The sequence below is a fragment of the Tupaia chinensis genome, unplaced genomic scaffold (assembly GCF_000334495.1).
Source record: "Tupaia chinensis unplaced genomic scaffold, TupChi_1.0 Scaffold000498_1, whole genome shotgun sequence".
In the NCBI taxonomy this organism is placed as follows: domain Eukaryota; kingdom Metazoa; phylum Chordata; class Mammalia; order Scandentia; family Tupaiidae; genus Tupaia; species Tupaia belangeri.
The window spans coordinates 11,937-18,387 of NW_006160010.1; positions in this window are offsets into that span (position 1 = coordinate 11,937).

The window sequence follows — 6,451 nt, forward strand, 5'->3', positions numbered from 1 at the left end:
AAGGAAGGAAGGAAGGAAGGAAGGAAGGAAGGAAGGAAGGAAGGAAGGAAGGAAGGAAGAAAGAAAACCAGTCAGCCAGCCAGCCTGCCTGCCTTGAAAACAGCTAGAGAGAAAGGACACATTACTTACAGGAGGGCAATGGTTTGAAGGACAGCAAATTTATCAGCATAAAGCTCGGAAGCCAGGAAACAGTGCTACATGAAAACTACAGGTAAGCCTGAAATTCATACACAGCAAAAAATGTTCTTCAGGAATGAAGATAAAACAAAGACTTTGTCAGATGAAGAAAAAAATAAGAGTTTGTTACCAGCAAAACTACTGTAAGACAATGGTTAAAGGAGTTTTTGTTTGTTTGTTTGTGTTTACAGAAATGTAATGAAAAAGGAAGGAAATCATAACATGAGGAATGAATAAAAAAACAACACAAACCAAAAATACAGATAAACAAAAAACTATCCTCTTACATTTTCTCGGTTACATTAGACAGTTGAAGCAAAAATCACAACACTGGCGTGGTTCTCAATGTATATAAAGGAAATATTTAAGCAAATATAAATAGGGAAGGATATGGGACATAAATCAGGCTAAGTTTTTGACATTTTAATTGAAATGGTAAAATGTCAGTGGTAGAATTTGATCAAAACATAAATCAGATCATAACACCTTTCTGGGTAAAATTCTTAAATCTGCTATGTTTAAAAAGCCATTCATGGATTTTTTTTATATTAACTTTTATGCAATTTTTACAAGAGTACTATCAAATAGGTTGTTTGATATGTTGTTCTTTTATGTGTTATTATTTTATTATATAAAACCCTTCCATGGCTTTCCACAGCATTTCAAATAAACTCAAGTTCATTAATGTGGCCTAAAAAGAAATGTTGGCCACTTCTGACCTCCCCTATCTCAGTTCATTTCACTGTGTCTCCTATCACTCCAGCCACACCAGCTTCTTTCTTCTCCTGGTCTGTACCAGCTCATTCCCCAGGTCAGCTTTTGTACTTGCTTTTGTCTTGGTTTGGCTGTCTCTAGCCTGGGCTCTGCACAGCCAGGTTTTAAAAGGCATTCAGTGTTGGGACCAGCAGTTAGCATAATGGCTATGTCGCTGGACTCCCACGTAGTTAACCGCGGTTCGAGTCCCGGACCTGGTGACTTAAACTCACACCGGGTGTGTGTGCATGCATGCCCAAGATCCCGAGAGGAGAATGGAGGAGAAGGGATTGCAGCGTGACCATCCCCCCTGGGGGGTGATTTCTTGCTTTCTGTCTCTCTGTCTCTCTCTGTCTGTCTAGCGAGCGCACGCGCCCTATAGCAAAACCCTCTCCAAAAAAAAAGAAAAAAAAAATGCATTCAGTGTTCAGATCATCACCACAAAGACGGCTTCTGACTACTTCACCTCAGACAAACTCCCCCAAGCCTTACACATCCCTTCATCCCACTTTGTTTACACAGAACGATCACCTTTAAAAATTATCATGTTCATTTATCTGGTGTACTTTCTTATCTTATCTAGTTCATTCCTCTAGAACACCAGCTCCATGAAAGCAGGAACTCAACTGACCTTATTCACTGCTGAATTCCCAGGACGTAAAGTGGTGCCTCGCAGGGAGTAAACATTCAACAAGCAGCTGTGGAATACAAGAACATCGACATTATTGTTTTCTCTAAAAATCTGTTTAGATGAAGATGGCACATGTGAAGTTGAAACTGTTTTATAGACAAAAGATAGCAATTGTCTTCCAACATTAATTTAAAAACATTTTTCAAAAACATTTTATCTCCAAAATCTTTTCCTACTACCTATCTCTGTAGAAATAACAAGAAGCATTTTAAAGTGAGCATATCTTTAAAAATAAGTCTGGAAAACAGATTTGGTTTCAACAATATTTTTGCCCTTCACATTTGGGAAAGACTGTTATGTACAAAATAGAAAAAAAGAATTTTTGTGAATTTACATGGGATGTTTTTTTTTCCCCCATTTTAAGGCATTTCTACCCTGCCAAAGAGCATTAAATGTAAGAAAATTATGATGGACCTGCAGGAGGAACAGATAGCTAGCTCATATATGTGACCTCCATAATCTTCCACTATCCTAAATATCTCTTAGCACAATGCCTATCACATTCCATTACGATTTCACCAAAGCATGAATGATTTTAATGTTCACAAATACTATCTAAATTGACTAGCATCTTAGTCTGAGCCTGAAACAAAAGCTTAAGTATGACTATTTTAAGAGAGTACAAACTCAGAGAAGCATGAGTGAGAGAGAACGGGGAATAGGGCAGAAAAGAGCAGAAAAGCTAATAACTGGGTGTTTTACAGAGCTGGTAAAGGCTCAACATGTTCACTATGGAAGTGTCAAGTTTTTCCAGACTGAGGAACATGGAAGGACTTATCCACTAGATCTTGTCTTTATTAGTCAAAGATCTGGTCTTTAAGGTAGAAATTTCTAATGCTTGATCCTCTTATTCCTCCTCTCTTCCTACTCCAGTCTGCACTTCCGGATCCTACTAGCAAAAATACCAAGACTCCCTTGGAATCTTCTGCCTCAGTATTAACAAAGAAGCCTGGGGTAGAAAAAGAAATTCTCAATGTGATCATAAGGCAAAGTGTGGTCAGGTTGTCTTCATAACATCTGTCAGAGCCCAGGCAGAACTGGCCTCTTCAGGAGTGTCTGGGACAGGACGAGTTAACGGAGACATATAATGCTTAGAGACCCTCAAGTGTATCTGACTGATCCACCTGCTCCACTCTTCAGACCCAACTAAAACCTACAGTCTTATTGTAAGTTCAGGAAAAAGCCATGATCAGGGAAAACAGATTTATAGCAATAGTGTAGGGGCTAGCTACCCTTAGGGAAAAGGGAATCCGGTTTGTGAACTGCCAGACTGCGACCAGTATGGGCTGGGCACTCGTTCCCGTATGTTAACTTTGGGGAGAGAGAGCACTCTGCTACAGAGAACTGGCCCTGCTGGTGAACAGCACTCAGAGCTCCTAGGAATCCAGAATGCTCTGGACTTCTGAGTAGAGAGAGGGAACTAGAAAGGAAAATGAGAAAGCACTAGAGCGGAAAGGAAGCGGGCACAAGGAAGCATTAACTGCTTCAAGTAACTGGAGGGCACTGCCCCTAATTGCTTTAGGAGCTATTCAGAGTCATTTGTGCCACTGATATTCAAGACATGGCTTTGAAAAGAGGACCCAGAAAAGGGGGAAAATAAACAATCATTTAGGACACAGGGACAATTCAAATCAGCTACTGCATTCCAGTAATAAACTTCAATCAAAATAATTTTGAAAACTTGATTTAAATCAAGTATCATAAAGGAATCACTAATAAGTTTACACCACAATATTATTTAAGTAGGTCTGAATGCCTTGAATAATCCACTCAAGATGACAAGACAGATCATTATGTCAATCTTTTTAAATATAATTCTGGAGCTGAAAGAAGTCTTATGATCATGGGATGACCCCAACTCTTCAAGTACAGAGGATGAAGTTGTAAACTACAGAAATTAAGTGACTTGTCCAAAATCTAACAGGAAGCTAGAGGCCACACAGAGACCAGCACACATGTCTCCATGTCAATGCTTTTTTTCCCCCCCCAGAGAGATTTTTATTATAGGGCATCTACACTTCCCAGAGAGACAGAGACAGAAAGGGAGAAATCACCCCCCAGGGAGGCTGGCCATGCTGCAATCCCTTCTCCTCATTCTCCTCTCGGGATTTTGGGCACGCACACTCAGGAAACTCAAACCACGGTCAACCACGTGGGAATCCAGCCACGTAACCATTCCGCCATCTGCAGGTCCCTCCATATCAATGCTTTTTCTGTATCCTCAGGTGATTTCACTTCAGTAGGAGAAATACAAGCTAAACACTTCCCTCTACTCTGAAGAATTGAAATGAATAGATAGGGTGAAAATAAGGTTTTCAGCTATTTTTAAGTTATTTATATACAGGATTAATAACATTTTAGGCAAAAATCCGCTCATGCAGGAAAGCCTATTACCTTTTGTTATTTGAACACAATTTTTTTAAGTCCTGAGGAAAGATCACTGTCCTGATGTGAAAGTGCTAACTAAAATCAAACCCAGGAAGTTTGCCGGCTCCCCATTGTTTTGTCTCCTCCCATTCAGAGGCTTCCTTAAATGCTAAATCATTATCTATTCATAGAACAGTGAAGGACCAGCTTCTGCTCTAACGCACCACATTATCTGCATTGACCAGCCCGCTGCAGTAACTTGGCAAGGATTCCCTCACCTGTTAGGAAACTAATTCATTGCAGCCAGACACATATTTATGCTTTATTTATGCCTACTGGACAAAAGATTATTAAACACGATGGATGTTAAGACTGCATTAAAAGGTCTGACAGACGGCAGAACTTCAGAAGCAAGACTGTCCCCTTCCTTTAACTCAACTCTTTGCAGCTCCTCCATTTACCTTCACGACTCACAGCCTGCTCGTTCAGCCATCGTGTGTGTCAAGCGGGATCAGAGGGTTAAAGCCTTCGAGAAAAATCTTGCCCTCCTGCTAAACAGGGTAATAAACAACCTTATTTTGTTTTGTTTCAACACACAGGTAGTATTTCTTTTTCCATCCAGTCGCTGTTCTAAAACCTGCCTGTGCCACAAGCTTCCTGGAGGACACCTGAGGCAACTGGCCTGATTTGCATTGACTCCCAGTGACCTCCCTGCAGGCAAAGCCCTGCGGACTCCCTCCTGGAAGTACAGGTAGAGCTTAAAACGCAGCTTCTGCCTGTATGATATTTTTAAATTGTCAGAGTTGGGAGAAAGAGAACCAAAAATTATTACTAAAATGATTCATTTTCTTCCAAAGCGCCTCAAGAGTCTCCAGAAATATTTAGCAACACTCCCACTGCATTTGTATTATTTAGATTTATTTTACTTGGAATAAAGTCATTTCTTTCCAGCCCACATGTCCGAGGCATTCTCATTATCCTCAGAACAGTCACATGACAGATGGTAATGACTTCTTCGGTGCTAGAGAATGTCAATTGTCAAACTGTAGGGAGATTTTACACTGTGGCCAAAACCTGTCGAAGAGAACGGTGCAGTCCTTTAAACACGGCAAAAGGCTTGACCCTGCTGTTTTATCAAAAGATCCATTACTGACAGTGGGCAGCTGCTTACTGTAGAAGGATGTGACTGTATCTCAGATACTTTTCTGAATGCTTTTCCATCTAATACGTACATGATTCAAAAAAAGAGCAGTGTGTGTGTGTTTGTGTGTGAGCGCTGGCAAACATGGTGAGTGTGGGAGTGGGAAGGGAGGCGTTTTATTAATTGTGGTTATTATTATTTTTACATGTTTGATTAGGTAATTGCTTGTTTTTTTCTCTTCCAGAATTATATGCAAAATTGTGCTTTAAAAATCTGAAAATGCTAATTTAACAAGGCACCCAGAGATATCCCCTCCCCCCCAGAAGTCAAATCTCTTAACAAGGAACTTAGCAACTGTGTTTGGAGTACAGAGAGAGAGAGTTGTTAACTTTCTTTCATGTCTGGTAGAATCACAATAAACAGTATCCACTAACTAAAGGCTTGTTGAAATTAACTGAGGCAAATCTACAGTGTGAGTTTCACTTGACATCCATGGGAACTTAAAGAAAAAACAAAACAAACAAACAAACAAAAAACCCTTTGCTTTAGGTAAATACAAGGTATCACCTGAGTTTTCCCTCCATCTAAATGTACACTTCACTACTCATCTACCTCTTTCTGGAACTCATGCAATTTTGCAAGTACCTTTTCCTTAAATTGGAATCTTCCTGATTTGAATTGAATCATTTAATTCAGCAAAAATTTCCTGAACACCTACTAAGCACTAATGATAACAAGGTAGATAAGATCAAGATGCATGTGCAGCTCAATTTCATATAAATCCAATGATGTTTAAGAGTTTAAATGTTTCAAATCAGAGATGATGAAACAATTAGAAAACTTTTCACACAAAAGAGTTTTTCACCTGTGCTTTAAAATCGAAGGTGGCCTCACCAGGTGGAGGCATTGGATGTGGAAGATCAGCGAAAGTAGTGTTAAGTGTGAAGCTGTGAAGGTGTGAAGGTGTGCAAGTGCAGGACATATTGGCAATGTGGAGGAGAAACTGGAGGAATGAGGTAAGCAATTGTGAGTGTTTTTTATCCCATCCTGTAAGCAGCCAGATCCTGTCAAAGGTGCTTTCTTGTGTACTCAACGTTCGCTTTAAGAAGTGTCACGTAACCTAACCCGTCTGCATATTGGGTAAGTAACCTTGAAGGTACTGAAAAAGATAAATGTGGAAGGAGAGACGTTGGAGTTGAAGGACGAGTTAAAAAGATTTTTACAATGTTCTGGAATGAATGCGAGCCTGGGCTAGAGGAGTTATATAAATAGATAAGATTCAGAAGTGAAATAGAGAAAGTTTACAACTAATAGGATGGGGT